Here is a 23,869-nt window from a genome sequence, read left to right as displayed (position 1 = left end):
ACAGGAACCTGTGAATCACAATAGATTCATTATCTAACAGTGTCAGATCACAATTTAAAAGTTATTTCAGAACTGTGGTGACACCAGTAGACATATCTGCGCAGCATATTAGGAATGGTGGTCAAGGAAGATACAATGTAGCTCTCCAGTTATGGCTCTCCCTCCCTTCTCTATTGTAACAATCCTGAAAAGATAATGGGACATATTGTTAGTGGACTGTTTTTCAATTTCTGTTAAGTTTTATGAGTGAGTGAGATTGGATTATTTAGGCATCATGTCCGCAGGTAAAAATAAAAAGGAGAGATTTGGGTTATTAAATAGTCTACCCAGCCTAAAAAATTCACCAATCAGAATAAATGTAAAAAAAGATGCTTACATCTAGACAAAATTTTTCTTGCTTTTTAAGGAAGACAGCAAAATGCAACATCCACAGAGGGTTTTATCTATCCTTAGGAAAACATACTTTTGGTCACTTGAGATCTTTTAGATCATTCAGACTAAATACAGGTTTATTATATTTTAGACCTGCTTTTCATGGTTCTTGGTATACACTGTGTCTCAAATTTGATGGTATATTAAAAAAAGCAGAAACAGTATCTGATATTCATCTCAGTGAATTCTAAACACATTAAGATTTATTCTTTTCTCATATTCTGTGAATATTATTGGGTGATGAATGTTTTTTGAGAGGTGATTGCTGTGTTCCACACTTAACACAACTGGACCATTTAGGAACTTCGTGAATTTTTATGTGAGTATAATGCATTGGGAAAAATCTATCTGAAATTTTAAAACTATATAAAGTTCTCCAGATTTCCTTGATAATAGCAATTTCTTCTTTGTAAATACTGTGAGGTTCACAAAAGCATTGCATGCACTGAAGCATGTCCACATCACTTTGTAATGACATAGAGAAGAAGTGGTGGGAAGTAGTCTTGGCCAGCATGATCATTCTGTGATGGTTCTTCCAAGTAGCTGCACCCTTCATCGGATAGTTAGCACTTGGGGTCAGGCCTGCTCAGGGAAACCAAGGGGAGATTCTAAAGAAATTTTTGCAAATTTAATCAGATTTCCCTTGTCTTTGCCTTTCTCTACCCTTTAGGTGTTAGACTTTGTTAATTGCAATATGCTCTTTTTATTTTTCTTAAACTGGGCATGGTATCAGAGCCATGTACATTTGCAGACTACAAAGTATATATATTAGTTATATATATTTTCTTAGCAATAACTCCAGTCGGTTAAAATACACTTGCTATGTCTGAAGTGCAGCTGCTGACTTGTCATCCTTTTTTATCATGCAGTGCAATATCTCTCTTGGTGAGTATTGACCTTCTTTTTCTTTTCTACATCATCTTTGACTCTCTCATCATCTAACTTTCTCTCTTGAAAGTTGAAGTATTTCAAAGTAAATGGTGATAAAACCTTGAGTGAACCATGTTTATCTATCTACTGCTGCACTTAGTATTAGCTGATCATTTGAGACATCAAGGCATTTGCCTCCTTTTTGCTAGTGAGATACTATGTAGTGTCATTTGTATTCACCTCGGGCAGATGCTGAGCCTCTGTTCATTTCATCAAAGAACTATTTATGAGGCTGTAAAAAAGATTAGTTTCTCCGAATAGCCTCCAAATTAAACTTTTAAAACTTTAATGTTGGCACACAAGAATAATTACAGTTATAAACGATTAAACATTTAGAGGAAATTTATAGTATTGGAGGAGAAAATTTGCAGTAGTGGTTAAATGCAATAAATTTCCTTTTAAGAGCATTTCCACAGAAACATTTCTGAGAATTAAAAAATGTAGTGCTTTATTAACAGCACAAAAATTCACATATGATGTCTTTAGACATTAATAAGATAGGAAGATGTATATTTTTATACAGTGCTATCAAAACCATACAATACATAGTCACATATTTGTTTGTTTTTACATTAACAAGTATGGCTCTCTGAATTCACTTGTTATATTAGACCACATATACTATGTGATCCCAGAAAGGCAGGCAATAGTTCACAATTTTTTTTCCACACATTACACCATGCCTTCAGAGCAGTTAACATCTCTAAGGCTTCGTGAGTCCTTTAGACATTTCCTATTTTTCTCTGTTACCATGCCTGTGTTTTGACATTTTGCAGAATAATCTCACTTGGATCCTCCAAATTTTTCCAATCATAGAGAAAATTTTATGGAACTCTACCTCTGCTCAGCCTCTTGATACCTAATAACCCTCTGTTTTCTAGAAATATCCTCAAATTAAATAAATTTGTTTGAGACCAAGTCCAATGTATAAGTAAGGAAGTAAAAGGATTCACATTAGTATATCTGATCTTTGATTCATGCTTATTTTGACGTTAATATTGCATGCATGACCCTATTGGAAATATTGGAACTTTTGTCTTTTCAAACGAAATAGGATAAAACATACTTCCTTTCAACAATTTATGCCCAAAAAGAAGCAGTATTATTTCAGGCTCCTCAGCTAATTTTCAGTTTGACTCAGTTACATAATTCATTATTCACAGCAATCCATCATATAGTTACAATTGTTTAAAGGGGACAGTAAAGCCTCTCACTGAAATAGAAAAAATCAAATATGCAACTAAACAGGTAAATTAGACTGTAAATATTTGGGTGAGAAACTGTACTTTTTATGATTATAAGTTTGCACCTCACATTAGGACATGACCATGATCTCACAGTTTAAAAAATTGTGTGTTGGTGTTTCACAGTAAATAATTATACAAATAAATATAGTTATATAATTTATTGTGCAGACGTTGTGATGAACTCTGTTGCTTGTTTACATTATGACAGGCAACACTATATAGCACAAAAATCTTGTATTTACCTTAACGGTGCAGTGCTTTTTTTGCAATCTTTTCTTAAAGATTTGAAGGGATTATTAAATTCTTATTGATTAAAAAATACTGATTTAGACAGTATTTTCCAGTCTTTTAATCAGTGAATCAGAAATAAATAAGCTAATAAATTTGAGTGGAGAATCAGGCTCTTAGGTGCCTTCCCTGGAATTAGATGCACTTTTTTCAAAGGTACTAGATGCTACATAGTATTCTTGCTGAGACAATTTGGATGTTATAGGTCTCAGCCCAAGATCTCTAAAGAACGTAAATGGACACAACCAATGGTTTCGTGCAAATTGGGAGACACTATTGTAAGACACTTAGAGATGAAAAATACTTATATGCTGTTAAGATCACTGAAAGATTTTTCCCACTGCAGCAAAATGTGCAAAGAAGCAAATGCTCATCTGTGCCACTGAAGCCCACCCCACTGCAGAACACGCCTCCTGGATTCTGGAAAATAGGACCGTGAGTTAAGCTACCTAATGGGACCTTGTGATAAGATAAAACTGGTACTTATTACCCAAATATCCTAGGTCTAGGGTGAAGCAAATAAGGCTGGAGGACAAGTATGTATCCACAAGGAAAGCCACCTCAGGAGATGTGCTGAAGTTTGGCTCTGGATGGGTCCAGAGGTGGGAGGCCATAGCCCCCAGAATAAAGATGCCCACCCACTTTAAAAAAGAGAAAGAAAGACCACAGGGCTAATTGACTTAGAAGCAAAGAATCTTTTAACCAGTAGATGAAGAGAATGTGTAGCCAATTTGCATCAATTACTTTGTTTGCCAAAATATGTAAATATTGAGAAGTTTTGAGCTATGTCAGGACCCCCACCATGGAGAAGCCAGGCTGAAAAGGACTAACAGAACATCATCTGGATCCACAGGGTGGTGTCTATTTCTACTTAATCTGCCTCTTTCTCACTCCCTTTCTTACCCTATCTTTCTTTTCTATTTCTTTCTATCTCTGTATACCTTACATTTGATATTAAATAAAATCCATGCTATTGACTTCAGCATATGATCTTATTACACCTTAATTCTGAGAGGGACATCTCTCTCTAGCAATTAGATCTTAACAACTATGTTAACTATGTCAGCAAAATGGAGTGAACATAATGTATATTTGTACACATGAGACCACAGCTCAAATAGTAAGTGAAGGACCAAACAGACCTTTGTATCATCTCATTTTTCCTTCTGTCCAGCTTCCTCGTATCACTTTTATGCATTTCACATCTTTGCTAACTTTTACAATACCTCCTTAACTAAAATTAGTCTTTTCATTTGAAAAGCAGTGAAAAATGTTTTGAAATTACTTTTCTACTCAAATGTGGGGAATTTTTCTGAGCAAGGGTATAAGAGAAGGTGACTTGTCTCAGACAATTTATTCATTTACACAAGCTGACAGAGCAAATGAAACAGAAATTGCTGCCTGGCAGCATTAATAAGTGTTCAGATTGATCAAAAGGTCTGGACAGGTGAAATCTAGTCATTCTAGCAACTTATTGATAGTTATTGACTGTAGTCAGGACTTCAGGCTTCATTTGCACTGGCTGTTTATGATTCTGGCTGTACAGTACACACAATCAAAACCAGATAGATCAGATAAATACTGGTCTATCTAAATAAATAGAATATAGAAATTTTATGTAATCCGAATTTGTTTCACACTATCTTAGATTTCCCCACACAGATAACCAAGAATGCAATATTGTGATAGTTTCTACCAGTCACCAGGAAGAAACCTGGGTTTATGCCTCCAGATCTAAAGGAATATGCATTAAGCATACTGCTGCTGGATGTATCCTTTGTAGAGGATGGAGACAAAAAAAAAGAAAAAAAACCCCACCCCAAAAACAACAGAGGACAAAGCCCAGTGAAAACAGTAAGGGAAAGACCTTCAAATAACCCCAGAAGTTTAGGCTTCTGTTCTGGAAAAAAATAAGGAAGAAGATAAGTGGAAAAGAGAGTATTGATTTTAACATGGTTAATGCTTACTTTTATAAAGTTTGTATATACGGAAGTTGCATTACATATTAATATTATATATTGTGATACAATTAGCTAAGGGCGAAACAGTGATGAATTACTACAATTTATGTGATACTAATGTATTTTAATGTTGAAATGCTTTCAAGAGGTGCCATAGTTGCAACTATGCACCATAATTGCCATGACTCCTGAGCAATGATCACAAGAGTTTGCAAATACATATTGATTAGTATATTACTAAAATGTAGCTTTGAAATCAAGAAGTAGGGCAGCTCAATTGTAGCTAGCAAATGTCCAATCTGCTCAGAGCTGCAGATATTCCTGACGGTGAGGACAGATGCAAGAGACTTTTTCATGCTGATTTAATTATAAAATATAAAATAAATATCTTAATAAAACTCACTCCTCTACTTCCTCCTTCAAGTGATGAAAAAAAAACCCAACCTGTTTCGGAATGAAAATTGAGGTTAAAGTTTCTTTGTGCAGCAGATACATGAAACTGCTGACTGACTGCTTGAGTTAAGCTAAAGGTAATAATTATCATTTTGATGTTTATGTGACAGAAGATCTCTCAAGAAATCTATACCTGATAAGTTGAGCTATTTGCTTTCATTAGTTTGATACATAGTCATCAGTAAAGTGTAATAAACCTAATTTCGTATTTGTCTTAGGGATGATTACAGGCTTTATCACAAGACAAGAAAATGGTTGTTTCCTTATCTATGCATTACCATTTCTCCTGCTATTAAAGAAATTCATGTATGGTAAAGTCCTGTGTTGTAGGTTGGCTTCCCTAATAATGGGGAAATGAGGTGAGGATGTAGGTCTAATTGAAGTACTTTTAATTAAATTACTGTTAATTTGAAAAAAATATTTTTGTGATTAAGAAAACAAGCATATTATCTGAAGGGCTGTGTTTGGCATATTCTGACATCTTCTTCCCCTGCCTAAATTTTTGAGGCTTTCTTTTCTCTTCTATGCTAAATGCTAGGTTAGGGAAACCTGTCAAAGAAAAATAAGAATTGAAAACTTTCTAGATTGATTCTGTCCTACTTCTTCCATAATGACTGTAACTGCACATTACAGAATGAATCACATTGTTAAAAAAATAATCATGCCTTTCAATATTAGACAATTTATGTACTACAGTTCTGGGACACAGGATGGTGCTGGGATAGTGGCAGTGTAATAGTACTAACTATCTCAAGAAAGAAGATGTTGAGTGTTTATTGTTGGGCCTCATATTAGGGAACCAAAAGTACTAAAAATATTATTGAACCGCTAATGCAATATAATTAGTTACTGAAGATCAAGTTTCAAGCTAGAGTTTAGTTTATAATGACATAACAGGTGTCAAGCATTGGTAAATGCATAGGCTAATATTTTTAGCACACATAGGAAAACAAGAATGTGAGTAGATTTAGCTTTATTTTTATTAATGTGCATATTAACAAGCTAGAGACTACTCCTGTGGCCCAAACTAAAAAATGTTGGTGGATCATGTTAGGACAATGATTTTCATCCGAATAGTTCCCCACATCTCAAAAATGCACGTCTTTTTTGCTCTTTTTGTTCTTTTATTCCCATTTCATTAAAAGTTAATTGTAGAAGTGTATGTTGGGTGTAAAGGAGTATCTGTAAGTTATCCTTATGCACACGATGAAGTACAGTCATCCCTCCAATGAAACGCAGCAGCTGTACAGTAGATCATGCACAGAGGCTAAAAATTATAGAAATGGAATATGAAAACAGTACTTTTTTTTGCACCCTCTTCACAAGATGGGAAATTCTAAACTTCAGGCAGAAAGAAAGAAATTACTTGAAACTCAAAGGTTTTACCCACTTCTTAGCCTGTGCTTGTATCTAGCACGTCTTGACAGGCAAGTGAAATAAAGTCTTACCATTTCGTCAAGTTTCCACATCTACATTAAGAGCTTTTGCAATTGTTTCATAGCAATCATGTAACCAGGAGCTCGTGGTTCAGTAGTTTCCTGGGCAAGATTTGAAGGATGATGTTTTTTTCTCAGTAACAGTAGAGAGCAATTTCATCCACTTTTTTTACTTCTTGTTGTTGTTATTTGGGGTTTTTTCCCTTGTTTTTTTTTTCTTTTTATTTTTGTATCTGCACATTGTGGAAGCAGACACACATAGCTAAAACCTTTCAAAGTTTTTGTAATAATAATTAGCACCTGCTCACATCACTGCTATTAAATATGGGAACTAAATTACCTTTTCCAGAACAAGTGTCCTTGCATGTAGGAAACTGGGGGATAAACTAACTGATCTTCTTTTGCCTGTAAAGTTAGGGGATAGATGAAACACGAAAACCAAGTTAATTTTGACAGCTCTGTGCTGATCTTGAAATGATTTTCCAGTATTTTGTCTGCAAAGCCACCTGGAGAGGTCAGGCACAGATTTAATGTCCCTGGACAAAGTAAACTTTTTCCAAATGAGCTTCTTGATTTGGGCAGGGGAAGCTAGTGATTGAAAAATAAAACTAAAACTTGGACAGCAGTAAGTCCAGGGCAAGGACCAGGGCAAGAGGAGAGAAAAATGAAAGATAATTGCAAGTTGAAGAAGAAGGTGCAGGGGCAATGCGGTGATATGAATAATGAAGATGTTGATTAGAAAACTCTGTATAATTGTTTTGTTTCTGTATCTGAAAGGAAATTTTTGACCAGACTTTCTTCAAATGTTCATGAAGTCCAGCAGTAAGCCGTGCCCCTCAGTTCAGCAAGACTGCACCAGTTCCAGATCACAACTGTTTCCCAAGTTATTGATCTTCCCCTGCATTTAGTTACTTATGTCTGAAAGGCCAATTTTTGTCCCTGAAACCAATCAGGACTTAGGTCCAGGAGGAGATGCTAACAAAAAGCATCAAACAGTGCATAGTAAACAGGCTGTGGTGTTCATATGAAGTAAATGGAGGATACAATAAATCAAATTGTTCACTTATCCATGAAAGGTAAGAAATGTCTGTGGTTCTATGACAGTGATGTCAATTAAATATCAATTGACAGTTAAAAGAGCATTTACTGAGACTTAATAGGAAAGACGTTGTGTAATCTAGTTAAAATATAATTACATTTTCCACATATAAAAATTGTAACGAATATTTAGACTTTTAATTGGATTTTTAGAAGCTGGCTATATTGAGTTAATAATTGTGACAACTAATAGAATATCTAAGTAAATGTCAGTATGCTTATTAATTGATATTTAATTTTCTGTAGGCTGTCTTGGTAAATGTTAATTAAGTGACAGAAAATTCCTCACAAATTTTAATATATTAATAACCTTAAATTATGCCTTAATTGCTCACATAATTGGAAGTTAACTACACAGCTACATACTTCCTCTGTACCCTTTACACTGACTTCAGAAGGATGAGGTTTCTTATGGGTCAATAAACTTACCTGCATATTAGCTACAAAAAAGGAAAAGTGAAGGCTAACTCTATGTAATTGTGTGGTGTAGAACATAATGTCTGAGGAAGTCCTACTTCCAGCCAAAAGAATTTGAACCAGAAACAGTGTATATTTTTCATAATTTGTAGAATATGTATATGGTACAATTTCATTAACCAGGGCTGTAATGTCTGGGATTCAGAAAAACAATAAGTTGGAATTCTTATATTCCTGATAATCAAAACTTTGCAGTTGTTTTTGATGAGTAAACACTGCCCTTAACTTGTTGTAGCATTTTTAATTTAAATTATTCAGTAAGAGAGAAGAAAATTCAGGTCAGCATGACCAAATGCTTTGCCTTTTGTCAAAACACAGCACATATTTATTACTTGCAGAAATTAGTATTTCTCAGAAACTCTTTATCTCAGTCCAGAGGTACTCCCAATCTCCTGATAAAGCAAGTTCTTAAGGGGAAGGCTCAATACTAGCCAAAAATGAAAGCAAGTCCAGGACTCTTTTTCCTTCTTATGGTCAGACATTTTCAGGATCCTTATGGAGATACTTGGAATTCCACATCTAAGAGGCAACTAGGATCATGAACTTTTGGTGCTGTGTTTTGGTTAGATGTTTTGGGACTTAGCAAATTATGACGTGTCCATTTTAAGTTGTCTTACTTGCAAAGGAGAAAGCTTTACAAATATTGACTTATATCTGAGTCTATTATGTGTCTACATATAATTTTCTTTAATTAAAGGATGGGATACAGACAAGGAGCCATCAAAGAAGTAGACCTAAATTTTTTTGAGTAAATGTTTCTTGAACTTTCACTATGTGAAAGCTGTGGCCAGTCATATCTCAATGATTTACATGAACAATTTCAGCACTTGTGGTTTCCTTGTTTTCCAGAGCTTCTGTGCCAGAGTATTTTATGAAAAATGGGCAGTCCACAGAGAAAGTAGGTGGTCATGTCTTAGCTACTCTATGTGGAGTTCAGTGCACTAGGTATATGTACTCTTTTCTTATAAATACCAGAAACTATTGAAAGAAACATTGTCATATGAGTAAAAACATTGCCATCTTTGGGAATTCAACAGAAGGAAATTCATTTGTATGAAAAGAGCAGACTGTCAGAAAAATCACTTGGGTGCAGTTATTCTACTCCATACACCATCTCTTCTCAACGTGGCTGTTCACATATCTTGTATTTTTCTTCCCAATAAATCACTTCTTCTTTAATTTCTAGCTGAAATAATTTTCTTCCAGTCAGGGAGAATTAGTAACAAATGCATTCTTATATTATAATTTTTTTTTAATCTGTGCCATAGTAATTACATTGCTGCTCATAACATATAGAAAACTTCAGTGAACCAGGCTTCTGCTGTTTCTTTTTTCAAGATGGCACTTTGGAATTCAAATCCAAATTTTTGTAGCTAAGACATATTGTCCAAAGTTGGGGAAAAGTTATCTCAAGGGATATGGATGCAGCTAAAAGTCTGTTCTGCTGTCTTCTAACTGTATTCTGACTTTCATTGATGTTAGGTGATTTCATGCGTGTGATAAGGTATGATCTATGAAAAAATATTATTTTATTATTTAATTTTATCTATTTATTTTATTTAATTTTAACTTCCTGCCTAGTATCTGTGTACTTTGTAATTGTTGTGTTATATAGTGTCATGCGACTTTTTGTAAAATATGAATAATTTTGGCTAGTCATCTTTCTTATATTCCAGATTAGTGATGGTAAACACTGGTTTTTGACCTGTGTAATTTATTCTCATGTTTAATGGATTATATTTTTCTAAATGTCAACCCATATTTTAGAAATAATACATGGCAAACTCTATTTGCATTAATACAAAAAGATAAGTTTCTAGGTGTTTGTACATGTTTTTTTTAATTGTGCTATTTAGATAAAAATATGCACATAATTTATATTGAGGTAGTTTTTGATGTCACAATATGCATGTTGTATATGTTGATATCGAATGTTTTTGTACCTAATTTTGTTAATTAAGAATAAGGGAGAAAATCAGAGATCTCTTGGTCATGGTGGCTGTAGGGGATTCAAAGCATGCTCAAGTGATAACTTTCTGAGCTTAAGGAATGTTTTACTTCTGTTAGAAATACTTCTAAGAACTTTCTCTACCACTGAGCTCTTTACATTAATGTAAAAATATTGATGGAAAGTGAAAAATAGAATTTTTTCACACAAACACTCATATGAACAAACACACTCTTATTTGGTATAAATCTTATAGGACAAATGTGATTATTGCAGAGACTGTGACTTTAAACAGGCTAAGATTTGTTTCTGTATTCAGTCACATGAAGACACAAGTCATAGTTGTTTAACTCAGTAGTGCTAAGAGCTGTCTTGCACATATATATTTTTAATAACTTTCTTGTGTAACCAATATGAGAAACTGAACCCAAAACTTATTTTAGAAATACATTCTTAAGGGCATATTTTGAATAATACTCAGCTTATGGGATAATCATTACATTGCTTCAGGACAAAATTTCAAATTACTTATTTGCTTAAAAAAGGTATTGAAATTTTCATGTTTTATTAAAATTAATATATCCTTCAAGTAACTAGATTATATTAGTTTTATTTTCAGACCAAGTAGTTCCAGATATGAAAAATCCAATATTTAGGCTTTTTTTAGCCCTGACCTCCAGAAAATTTCTAGCAACAAATAATAATTGTTCTCTGTTTAGGTAAATTTTACAGAAGATAATTTTGAGGACAAGGAAACCGTAGGGAAAATGCATAGAATATTTAATCTTATATTATTTATTTTTACACTATAACAGTATAAATATGTCTGCGGGGTTAATCTGGGTAAGTATAAATCAGTTCTGAGTAATACAACTGTCCTTAAATTTCAAAAAGTATATAAACATATATTTTGTTTTCACTCTGCCTGGTGTTCATGGGTTCTTAAGGACATGGTGTCTTGAGTTTGGGTACTTTGATTTTTTTTCTAGTCATAGTGGAAATATTAGCAAAAGAACTTGTGTGCTGTTTTGTAAGAAGCTTTTTAAAGAACACCTCTGTGTGACATTTTTTCTTCCCAAATCCTCCATGACATGCTTGCAAGAGACCAAAATCCTTGTACACACAGTAAGCATATATACTACTCTGCAATACTCATCTTGCAGAATCCAAAATTGAGAAGACTTTAAACGTAATTCAACTGCTTTCTGTGTCAATTTGCATTGCCAATGGTTTGGGTCTATTTTTAAACACATATAAAAATATACATCTAATTATCATTAAGAAGGGCCCTTTGTGTATATTCATTTAAATTTCATATGTTAGAATATTGCATGAGTCATATTGCTCTTCCCTGGAATAAACAAGCTAACTGTCTTCATGATCCTGTAAACCTTCTGACATTCGAAGAAATTTTTTATTTTTTATGGTCAGAGCACTAATTAGTTTGCTATAACCCTGTTTCACTCCCAGCTAATTATCAGCATGTTAGCTGATAATTTTATGAGTGTGTAATATGACCTTGATTTTTTTAAGGAAAAAAAAGACTGCAGTGAATGCAGAGGTTTAGTATGCAATAGGTAAGTACCAACTACAATCCTCAGTTGCGGAGGTTAGGTTCCCCCCACTGAGGCACTACAAAAGTGTGTTGTTAACATTACAGTTGTCTGCTGCCCTACTGAAGGATTTCTAGGGATCAGCAGTACGTGTAAGAAAGTTCTCACTGAACTGGTTAATCCTCCACTAACCTGAAGTGAATGAGACAACATAAACATCACTGCAGTCAGATGGGTATTTTTGCCCTACATGGCATTTTTTTTAAGCTGGTTAATTTCAAAAGTTCACAACCTCAGACTTAGCTATTACAGGGTTTCTAATTTACAGTTATATATCAGATGTGCAATTTAAACTGAGATAAGAGTCCTGCAGTTTTGCTATAACTCCATAGAGAAGGTGAATTGCTGGAGGCAAACTAAGGAAGTAAAATAGTATTTCAGTGACAATTCACAGCTGACAATGATATAAAGTATGAAAAAGAAATTGAGAATAGCTGTTGTAAACTGCAATTTTTTAATTTTGAGGAAAACGAAAGTATTTTAAAGGTTGTGCTAAATAAATCTCTATTATGTGGAAAATGGGAAAAAGTAAATAAAACAGATGGATCTCAGACAAAAGAAGGTCTAAAAGATTGAGCACTATTAATTTAAATAATGTTTTGGTTTTTTCTGTCAGAACAATAGGAAGCAGAACCCAAAATGTTAGAAAACTGGGTAAGAGAAGACGTTGTTGATGGTAATAAAATTATATTTATTCTGTTTATTTTTTGGAACACATACTAGACCTGCTAGAGCAAAATCTGAGCTTAAGTACTTCTGATAAGAAAGTTTAAACATTTCATGGAGACCAGAGGAGTGAACACATTCTTCTTCCTTGCAAACTTACCAAAATTTACCCACTGAGATCAGAAGAGAAGCATCCTTTCTATTTGTGGACTCTGGATTGGATTAAGACTTGAATGAAATAAAATATTCAACTCAGTAAAATACTAGTATACTGCTTATATAAAAGTCCAGAGCTGTTTGGTAATGACTCATTGTCCTGCTTTGAAGAACTGCTAAGGAAGGCAGGAGCCTCCCTTGGAACAGAAAATGTAAACATCCTCCCTTTGAATTATTACAACTTTGAACCTAAGGGAGTCTCAGGCAAAGATATGACAATAGGAATAACAGTTCATTACTGGTATGTATAATAAAACAAACAAACAGCAACAACTACTTTGTCAGAAACTGGGATCTGCTTTTGCTTATAGGGTATGCAGCAAAAATGGTATAGGAATTACTGGAAAACAAGCCCCCTTACATTCCAGTTGGAACTAGCAGAATTGTTTTCCTGTCTGGGTCTTTCTGCCCTGAAGGTCCCCTTCTATACTAGGAATTTTGGCCTGTCCCAAGGAGATGGCACAGATGGTACAGGTAGGGTTTGGTGACTTTGTTGACACATGATTGCAGGAGAGTTTTCCTTCATTTTCATCCCACAGTGTGTGTAAAAGGATATGTTAAGGGGGCCTAAAGAGTGTCTCACTTACTTGTGGTCAGAATTTATAGTTGCCAAAAGTGATAGAATCAACAGTTTGATCCTCCTACAGAGTACTTAGGCAGCAGTCAGGGCTGACGGTCTTTGCAGGCACCCTTACTTACCTCCTTAAGGACTCAGACTTATAACAAGGGATGTTTTTCATGGTGAGGGGAGTGTGGCTATTGGCTGCTACAGAGGGAATGGTGCTTTGTTTCCTTTATTGAAGTAACACCAGTGCATGAAGCCTCTTCTTCAGTTCAAGCACTTAGGCGCTCAGATATTAGGCCTTGCTTGAGGCTGGTGCAAGATAAGAAAGAGTCCCAGATCATGTTTTTCTCAACCAGTCTCATCAGTTCTTCACCATATTAAAGCTGCCCTGTACAATTCTGATAATTTATAGCCACTGTACAGCAAAAGGAGAGAGTGTATTCTATACAGTATTCCTGTACTTCTGCAGCTGACTAATGTTTTGTTTTATTAGAAAGCAATTGTTGCAATTGCAACTTGAATGTGTCTTTCCCACCATTTTTCTGCCTACTGGGAAACCAGCTGCATCTAATTTTACTACCATTTACAATGCCTAATTAAATTTTGTGTTCTTGCTGGGGGGAAGGTAGACGGCCAATTTCCAGTAGTATGTATGCACAACACTCTGGCCTGGATATTTTCCCTATGACTTAGCTTAAACTAGCTTGTTAAAATAGCTTAAACTACTTGTTTCAGTTGTTAATTCTGATGTAAACTAAGTTGCACTTAGAAATGGTTTTCTTCAGAGGATTATTCCTTTAGTTTTTCTCATCACTGTCAGATATACTGACATATAGCTGGTCCTGCAAAGGACTGTTGACCTAACTATCAATCTTTTTTTTCTGTATCTTTTTTTTGTCCTTGCAAAAATAAGTTTGGCCCCTGACTGACATATGTCTTGGCCCCTGACTGACATATGTTTAGACATATCTAATTTTTCATCAAAGAAAGATTACTTGACACCACATCAGATTTGTGCTTGGCCTTACTCTCGTCTTTTAGCAAAATGGTACAGTCTGGCACTATATTACATTCCTTGAAAGACTGGAAAATGTTGGGAATTTTCAGGGAGCAGAGATGTGCAGTAACTGAAAGGGAATCCTGAATAGTACTGTTATCTCTTTGTTCAAAATGAAACTTTATTATGTCAGTTGCACAAAATCACTGACATAGAACACTCTCTTTTTTCTCTCATCCCTTAAAAGAAATTTAGAAGGTTTTCTATTATTGGCTCTGCTGCACAAAGAGATAGAACAAAAGCCAAGAGCACTCAAATGAAAATACTTTACTGAATAATAAAAGGATGCAATCAATATATTTTTATCTGTTCAAAAAAATTTCTCTATAATGGCTTTCTGGGCCCCAGAGCTCTAATACTCTATATGATTACTAATGGCTTTCTAATTTCATAATCTGCAATTCTAGAGTTTTAAATCTATTTACTTTAATTCCATGACATGTATCAGAGGCAAAAAGATGTATTTAGTGGCTTCACGTTACATGTCTCTATTAGATTAGAGAGTGCCCAAAAGTCTTCATCAGGAACTCATATTGCAAGTTCTTGAGGAGGGAAGGGAAAGAAAGGAAAAGTTACTTTGTTATTCATTTCAGTGTTCAAATAAAAAAGACACATCCTTCCTGTACTTTTGAATTGCAACATATCTGGCATTGCTTTCTGTCCAAATTCTTCTTTCAGGAGGCTGCAGGTAGCCTATGAGGGGTTGAACTTTTCCCCTTCCCTTCCCTTCCCTTCCCTTCCCTTCCCTTCCCTTCCCTTCCCTTCCCTTCCCTTCCCTTCCCTTCCCTTCCCTTCCCTTCCCTTCCCTTCCCTTCCCTTCCCTTCCCTTCCCTTCCCTTCCCTTCCCTTCCCTTCCCTTCCCTTCCCTTCCCTTCCCTTCCCTTCCCTTCCCTTCCCTTCCCTTCCCTTCCCTTCCCTTCCCTTCCCTTCCCTTCCCTTTTCCCTTTTTTTTTTTCATTCTCAGAAGGTACAATTTCAATCAAACTATTTGAGCATAAGTGAATATTTAGGGAGGGGAGAAAACTTGTTAATAACTTCTTTAATCTTCCTGATTTTTTTCCCCATCTCAGTGCAGAGTGAGTTACAGTTCTTTCTGAGAGGAGAAATTTTGAACAGGAATGAGGAGGAAATAGTTTGAAATGCACTGTCTCTTACCTGTCCCATAAGAGGACAACAATTTCACAAGCCTTGGATGTATCAATGGATCTCTAAATCAAAACCAGATGGGGGTTTTAGGTCCAGAGATCTTCAAGGTAGCTGTTACATAAACGCTGTTCACAAAAAAGATGAAAGCGCTGGGATTAGCAATTGATGCAAAATCATCTATAAAACTGGATTATTTTCAATCTGTAGACACTTGTAGATTTGACAGTGACCCCTCCTTAAAAAATGCAACAGAACATTTTACCCTGTGGAGAAGCTGGAATAGGAGGGAACACAGTGTGATGCTTCCTTCTAAAAGAACCATCTTGAGCTTATCAGTCAAGAGATGACTGTCCAATCCATGCTGACTCTCTCTATCTGACTTCCTTATGCTGAATGCTCAACCTGACTGCAAAAAAGACCTTCCTCCAATGTTTCTGACTTAGGAAGAGCAGAACTGGATCTCTCCCTCCCATTTTGGACCTGCTAGTTCAGTAAAAGTGTTTGATAGACACTGTAATGTGAATATAAAATTTGTCATTTTTGCTGATGAGAAGTAAAAATTGTACTAAAGACCCTCTTCTGGACTTAGCAAATATATTAAATGAACCTTGAAAAGTAGTGACACTGAGTTTTCCTGTATCTGATCTTCTGCCATGAGGGAGCAGGTGTTCATTGTAAGTTTAGATTATATTCAGGAAGTTTTCAACTAATCTGGGTGTCCTAGTAGAAGATTCAAAGCTTTTATTGCACTCTCCAGGAGAAAGCAAGTTGAAATAACACATTTCTGTTGTGATTGTAAGGGCCAGTTCAGGTTCTAGCATTCTACTAAATCAATTACTCTCAGAACAAGAGGACACAAATCTATCAGATCCAAACCTTGGATCTGCATTTTTTTGACCTTTGTTGAAATTAGATTGTTGCTATTCTGAATCACACCAGGAACCTTTAGAAGTTAAGAAGTTCAAAGGCTTCTTTGAACATATTTTTGTTTTAGTTTAATGATTCATATGTCATTTCTTTGTTCCAACTTCTGTATCCTGATGGCAAGCATCATGTAATAAATCGTGATTGTGCATTGTAGTAGTATTTCATGTAGTGCTTAAAACCATTAAAATACCTGATGGATATCGCCTGTACTAAAATCACTCAGGAGGATGAATCTCAGATGCAAACTATAAAGTATGTTTAGTCATTGTAAATTAAAAAAAAAATACTCTTGCATTCCGAGCATTATATGACATAGCAGTGGTGTCCAAAATAATGTCTAGTTTTACAGGATTACATGTGAATCTCAAACAGTTGTCTTTTCAGAAATAAGACCTAATGAAATATTAACCATGAGTACATACTATAACTGCAGAAAAGAAAAAAATAGAGATTAGCCTAAAAATAACATCAGTTAATTCATACTTTCAATATAATGAGCAATTGCTGCTGAAAATTAGAGGAAATGTTGCAGTAAATTTTGATAGTAGTCTTTTCTGGCACCTAAGAGGCTCTCTTAGAGGTCTTTTGGGAACATCTATAGTTAACTGCATCACCCCTTCTTTTAGGAGTTAGGACAGTGTGTTTGTCATTTATAGCTTTTTTCTACTTTTTAATAATACTTTTCCCCCCCCCTCTATTGTGTTTTGTTGATAATTGTAAAGGTTACTTGTACTTTCATGTCTCTTTTCTAGCTGTAAATGGAAAATATGGCCCATGCAAAGGAATAGGCTTGAGATGAAGTCTACTCACTGTATTTGTCTGACATGGCTTACTTGTGTGAGCATGGCCCATGTGATATGATGTGGTGAAAACCCTTAATGAGGAGCATTAGGAAAATAAAATAGAGCTGTGCTTCTCCCATGCTTTGGCACAAATCAGGACTAATCTGCTGGGGTGAATGAAAGCTGGTAGATCACAGGTACTGATGGTAGCAAGCTTTTTTTTCTTTTAATGTCAGTGACTATAATGCTGCTCCTATTTAAAGACATTGCTGTAGAAGGAGACAGAATATTCTGGACTGTTACTTTAAAAAGCCCTCACAATTCAAATGTTCACCCAGCTACATTGACATTATCTCTACCATCTGATCCTGCTTTCTTTCCAGCCTAACAGTATCCTCGAAAGAAAACACTCAGCTCACTTCTAGTGTATTTTTTTATGCTTTATACACATAAGATTTGAAAATAAAAACTGATCTGTACCACTTGCTTCTTCATCTGTCATTAAAACTTTTACCGAGCAGTCACTGAAAGGTCAAAAACTTTTTGATACCATTCCAAATTGATATCCTAGACACAACAAGAATAACCAGGTAAGGAAAGAATTCTCACACTGTTTTAACTCTTCCTCTGAAGGTCAAGAATGCTGCAGTGGCTGACTTTTTTTTTTTTTTTGTTTCACATAGAAGAGTAAAGGGAACACATAAATGACTGTCACAAATAATACTTGTGCATGGATTATGTTTAATTATTTCCTCTTCTTCTGCATGATTTAAATACAAGTTCAAAACCTTCAAGATTATACTGGGAGACCTCTTCCTTAAGGCAGGGTAAATGCTTCTTGAAAAAAGATAAAACACAATTTCTTTTCTCACCTTTTACATTACTGTATAAGAAAAGCTGTGTGGCACTTGTACGAGAGAGAATTACTGCATAAGATAGTTAAAGGGAGAGTGCTAGATTGAATTGGATGTTTGCTTGTCATAGTTGTCTTTTTCTACCTCCCACACAACAGTGTAAGAAGTGCTACATTTTTATTTATATATGTAGGATTGTCAGGTATCTGAACAAAGAATACTTTGGCTGAAGAAGTCTGAGAACTTTTAAATAATCTAGCTCTTTTCTCTCTCTCTTTTTTTCCAGGTCACTTGGGTTTAAATCCATTTGACAAGTCTACATATAAACACTGCTGCTGCTGATCATCTGTTGTTACTTTACAGCTTCCTAGCTCAATTACAAGGTCATTGTTAGATAGTTTTGTGTGTTTTTCAATAAATTCTCTATTGAAAACTAAGGGCAACTGTGTTAAATCACTTTTGAAATTATTTACAATTCCTTAGTGCTCTTTTCCATATATTGAAGAATATGGATTAAATATGTTTGCTGCCTCCAAACCAAATGGCCTCCAATGATTAATACATGAAAGCAAACAGTCAGGAGAGATTGATGCAGGTTTAACAACAGTGCAGGCAAAACAAGTAACTTATGAGTGATGGTGATTCCACCTTTTTCCCCAAAGAAATAGATGTAGTTTTAAATGGTTCAACAGGCTGTGTTTGGAGTAACACATTAAAGCTGTTTACAGCTCAGCCATCTAATAATGAATATTGCATTTCCTTGCTTTACCCGTGTGATCAACTATCATTCTAAAAGGGTCCAAAGTATGAATGGAAGAGTGTCTCCTTATAGCAATAAATAAAGAACAAACAAGCTATGGTGAGATGAATTCAAAGACTGTTTTGGATGTTAAACTCACCTGTCATAGCTGAGAAACTTCCTCTTGATTACATCCCAGTGAATGAACAAGTAGCTGTGCCCTAAATACTCCTTTCACTTCTTCATTCCAAGATTCTCTGAGCATTTTATTCTGTTTTTACTAGCAAACACTAAAGGTTGAAAAAATAATGTTATAAATTAATAACTGAGATTTTCTGAATTTTCTAAATTAATAACTGAGTATTTTCAAATACTGATCAAAAGAAAACTCCTTTTTTATCTTCTTTTAAAATGATTTTATTTACTGAACAGCATTTTCTTAGATGTACCTATTTCCTTATTTAGAATTTGTGCACCACCACTATAAAATTAATATGTTTTTTAACTGAGGCACTGCTAAAAAATTTAAATTCAAGTACTATTTTCTTTCAAACTGATAGGAAAATCTGTATGATAGTGTTTTCATGCTACTAAGCCTTTGTGCTGCTTTTGATACATTTAACTGGTCATAAGTACTATACTGCTATTACTTTCCAAAAATACATTATGAACTTCTTCAGTGAATTCCCATCTAACATGTGGGATTTTTCACAAAATATTTTTTGTTCTAGTGGAATTCTATTTCCATTCAGTGGAAATAGAATTCACTATCCATGGCACAACTTCATTGCACCAGCCTAAGTGAGCTGACTGAAGACATCAAAGATTGGAGACAGCCTGAGGTGCAGTGTTTGTGATTGGTAGAGCTCACAGCCCTGAGGGACATGGATCACGTGAGGAGAAAGGTTAGGCTCCTAACTTCCAGACTTCCCGATCTTCAGGGAGAGAGTCAGTGGAATTCCATGGAAGACTGCCCTCAGGGACAAAGGAGTAGAATGGTGCTGGCAGATCTTAAAGAAGCCTTCCACAGAGTGCAACAGTGATTTCCAAGAGTGAGAAATCAGTCTTGATTTCAATTGATTCTATTGCATATTTCAATTTTAGTAAATTTTATTCAATTATTTTATTATAGTCATCTAATAAAAGAAGAATAATACCAAGGCATTATTGCTATAATCTGACTAATAACACTAGCCATTATTGCTAGTAATATTGCTATAATCTGACTAAACACTAGAGTATCGCTTTAAGAATATTTTCATTAAGAATGTGTAAGTATGCTTTGAAAAGTTGATTGCCTTCATCTGTATTTTAAAATAAGTAATTTCAAAATGGTAAGTTTTAAGAGGCCAAGAAGAAACCATTGCTATAGCAATGATATATCTGTGTACTTGACACCACATGATTATTTGCACATAATTTTAAACATTTTTTCATTAAATTCTACATTTTTCATCTGACTCATTTTGAGAAATTTTTGTAAAATACTTCTATTGACAGTAAGAGATTTTAAAATTATAGAAAATTTGGGGAGTTAAAAAGAAAGTTAGGCTTAGTAGGCCCTGGGAAAGTGTTAAGGGTAGGCCCCGGGAAATGTTAGGCCTTGTGTTTGCTGGATCATGTGAAACTGCACTTGTGTAATCAGTATATGATAAATTATGTAATTGTTAGATGTGATCATATATAATCATTTTTTAAAGAATCATGAGAAACTATGTTAGGGGTTTGAGGGGGACCACAAGAAATCCATGCTTGGATGAAATTAATGTATACAATAGAACAATGTAAGTTTAATAATTCATATGTAAGTTCTATGACAACAGAATATAAAACATGTTCAGCTCAAAACCATGTCTGAGTCAGATTTGGGTCTGTACGCCTGACACCCATGATTATGTGATTATGTGTTCTTGAAAGCTAACACTATGACCAGCTGAGAGTGATAGACAATCCATTTCATGTGGGATGAGGGTAGAAAAAATGTGGCTGGTTTAACTCTAATTGGGTTAAACATGAATCACTGACCAGTTCAAATCTGATGTGACCTATAGATAACCAGGGCCAGTTTTATCTGTATCTATTTTCCAGTTCAGTACACTATTTAACCAGGGCAGGGCAGGGGGACCAGAAAGCATTTTCATGCATCACTGCACCCTGTGTTCAAGCTGTTCAGTTGTCAAGCACTGTTGAAAATTACAAGGAATTGTCATGAAATGAAAAAGAATCTGAGGTATAGTGGATGCTTACTTGCTTTTTACTTGGGGGTTCATCTGATGCTAGTATCACTGCAGAAAGAGCAAATGCTTTGAAGCAGAAAAAATCTATTCCACATTATGTTGTGCCACTTTGTGAGGAGCTGTAAAAGTTCCTTTATATATTCTCATGTGAGGTACAGCAAAAGAAGGATTCCATCCATTTTGAAAGAGTACAGTATCCTTGTGAAAAACTACTTTTAACAACAACAAAAAAACCCAAACAACTTACTTCAGGTTCTTTGTCTCTTACATTGACTGGAATTTCTACCACTTGCAACAATTCACTGGTCTTCTGTAGCTGCTGCTATTCAAGGCTTAAATACCCTAGGTAAGTTCATTGTCTTTATACGTATCTGGTTAAGTAAAAAACAAAACAAAACAAAAACAAAAACAAACAAAAAAAGCCCCAAAAAACCCCAAACCAAACCAAAACAAAAAAAAAAAAAAAAATAAAACCCCCAAAACTTTTGGTGCCATTTGTACTACTATTGAGCAAACCTTGGCAGCCAAGTTTATGTGAGAAACACTGCTGAAATTATCCTCCTTATCAAAAGAAGTGCTAGAGAATGACTAGGCTCTAGCAGGGATATCCACGTAGAATTCATTAAATCATCAGTTTTTTAAAAAGGTCCGTAAACTGCTATACTTACTGCAATAGACTATTATCAAATTTCCTGCATATCCTTTTTATGCACTGGTTTTTAGACTGGTAAAATAAAAGGTCACCGTCTTTTTATTCATGAGGCTCACCTGGTATATTTACTGACATGTTTAACAGTGAATTGCTTACTAAGTATTAATTTGTATTAAGAGAAAAATTAGTTGTTTTCTTTCCTGTTCTCAAATGGCTACATTGAAACTGATAATCACACTTCACCCTATTAAATACACACATGCCCCAACTTGAAAGCAGCCTTAACATCCCTGAAATGCAGCTTTGTGCACAGGGCGGGGGGCTGTGATAGAGGGTTCATTGCAATGCTCTCCTTTGAAGCTTGGCCATTCCAGATTAGGGCTGTGAAATCTTCGAACACGAAAGAAAAGGCTGGAACTGTGCTCAGGTAATGTCCTGTGCCAGCACCAGCAGGGCTCTTTCAGGTTTTATTTTTCATCTGTAGGACTAATACAACAGCACTTACAGATACTGTTCCAGTTTCTAGCCTGAAAGGGAACTACAATGTATTCAAACACTGCCTGAATAAAAGTGGAAGTTGAAATGTGTAAACTGGAGTGATTTTGAATTTCTGAAGGAACAACCATTCCAAAAAAAACCAAAACAAAACAAAACAAAAAAAAACAAAAACCAGCAAGTCAGCAAGTGGAGGTAAAATAGTATTATCTAATATTATTTAAAAAGTAAGTGATAATGAGGTGGGTCTTGGGTTTAGTTTTTGTTTGATTTTTAAAATGCCATTTTATGTCTTAATCTTATGGCTATAACAAAGTGCATGTTAACAGGAGGAAGACTGTTCAGTCACCTTGGCCAGATATATGCACGGGTTTGATGCTTAGTGGCAGATATGTGGGGCAATCCCATTTAACTTGGGAAGAAGAACTGAACATCACAGGAGTTTTTGTATAGTAGTAGTATTTGTTGTTTTTCTTACACACAAGACTTAGACCTAGGAAATAGCCAGTGACATTTGTATTATCTAGGGGTGGTACAGCATTATTTAATAGAGTGAATATTTTAATGCAGGCAGATAACTGCACAAGTACAAAAGCTGCCTGGGAATAAGAAACACTTGTTTTGCACAACGTGATTTGTAAATCCACAAAAACAAAATTATATGAAGAGGTAATACCAAAGCAAGCAAATAAGGTAATGTGTAGAAATGTAACATCTTAGGTCTTCTTGCAGAGCAGCCTAAATCTCAATCAGTGAAGAAAAAAAGATCACTTCAGCTGTATTATGGGCTATTAAGATTCTCTGCCATGTAGTGCTTTGATGTAGTCATGTCTAACTCTGTTAATATTCTGTTCAGTTATTTTTTCCTATTTTTAAATTTAATTTCTGACTTGATCTGAAAACCTTTCATCATTTACATCTACATCACAAGGGTTTTGTACAGAAGGGAAAAAAAAAACCCAACAAAAAACACCCTAGTAAAACAAAACAAAAACCAAACAACAAACCTACCAACCAAAAAAAAAAAAAAGCCAAAACAACCACACAGCCCTAATCATAGTATACACCACTGACTTCTTATAGATGCTTGGAAGGGGCACATCCAGGACAAATTGACCCAAACTATACAAAGGGATATTCCATACTTTATGACATCATGTTTATCAGTGAGGGAAAAGTTTTAGGTTGGGTAGGTATTGCTTGGAGACTGGTTGTGCATCAGCTAGCTTGTGAAATGTGGTGAGTAATCACCTTGTTACTTGTTTGTTTGGGGTCAGGGATTTTTTTCCTCTTGTTTACTTTGCGTGTTAAAATTTCTTCATCTTGACTACTGAGTGTTCTCTCTTTTTGCTCTGTTATCTCCCTTGTCTTGCTAAGGGAAGGGGGATTGACCAGCTGTGTAGTGCTTAGTTTTGTTGGCTGGTGTCCAGTTACCACACATGATGAGTACAAATTGTTTGCTTTCTAATTGAGAAAGTTAAAACAAATTTTTGCACAACATTTTTAAACTTTTTTTTCCAGACTTAGAGAACATGAGAGGGAAAATGAGCACTGTAACCTCCACAAACACAAGATTTAACAATAGGAATTTGCAAATGTTAGAGAATTTCTCTTGAAAAAGATACTCTTTTCTTGCTCTATGATCACTAG

At 35.0% G+C, this 23,869-nt stretch overlaps 2 long non-coding RNA genes across 2 annotated transcripts in view; one reads left to right on the top strand and one right to left on the bottom strand.

The window, feature by feature from the left end:
* Nucleotides 1-14,501: 14,501 nt before the first annotated feature.
* On the bottom strand, nucleotides 14,502-19,944 carry LOC135290351 (uncharacterized). Its single transcript, XR_010353118.1, has 4 exons — nucleotides 19,486-19,944; nucleotides 18,996-19,125; nucleotides 15,543-15,658; nucleotides 14,502-14,929 (listed from the first exon to the last, which is right to left on the bottom strand). It is a non-coding gene; the product is annotated as an uncharacterized LOC135290351 (long non-coding RNA).
* Nucleotides 19,667-23,869, top strand: part of LOC135290352 (uncharacterized) — a 31,961-nt gene continuing 27,758 nt past the window's right edge. The window contains exon 1 of the long non-coding RNA XR_010353119.1: nucleotides 19,667-19,740. This is a non-coding gene — a long non-coding RNA (uncharacterized LOC135290352). The remainder of the gene's footprint in view (nucleotides 19,741-23,869) is intronic.

The sequence above is a fragment of the Passer domesticus genome, chromosome Z, assembly GCF_036417665.1.
Source record: "Passer domesticus isolate bPasDom1 chromosome Z, bPasDom1.hap1, whole genome shotgun sequence".
Taxonomy (NCBI): Eukaryota; Metazoa; Chordata; class Aves; order Passeriformes; family Passeridae; genus Passer; species Passer domesticus.
The sequence above is the reverse complement of the archived record's forward strand: the minus strand, read 5'-3'. Positions and strand labels throughout refer to the sequence as shown.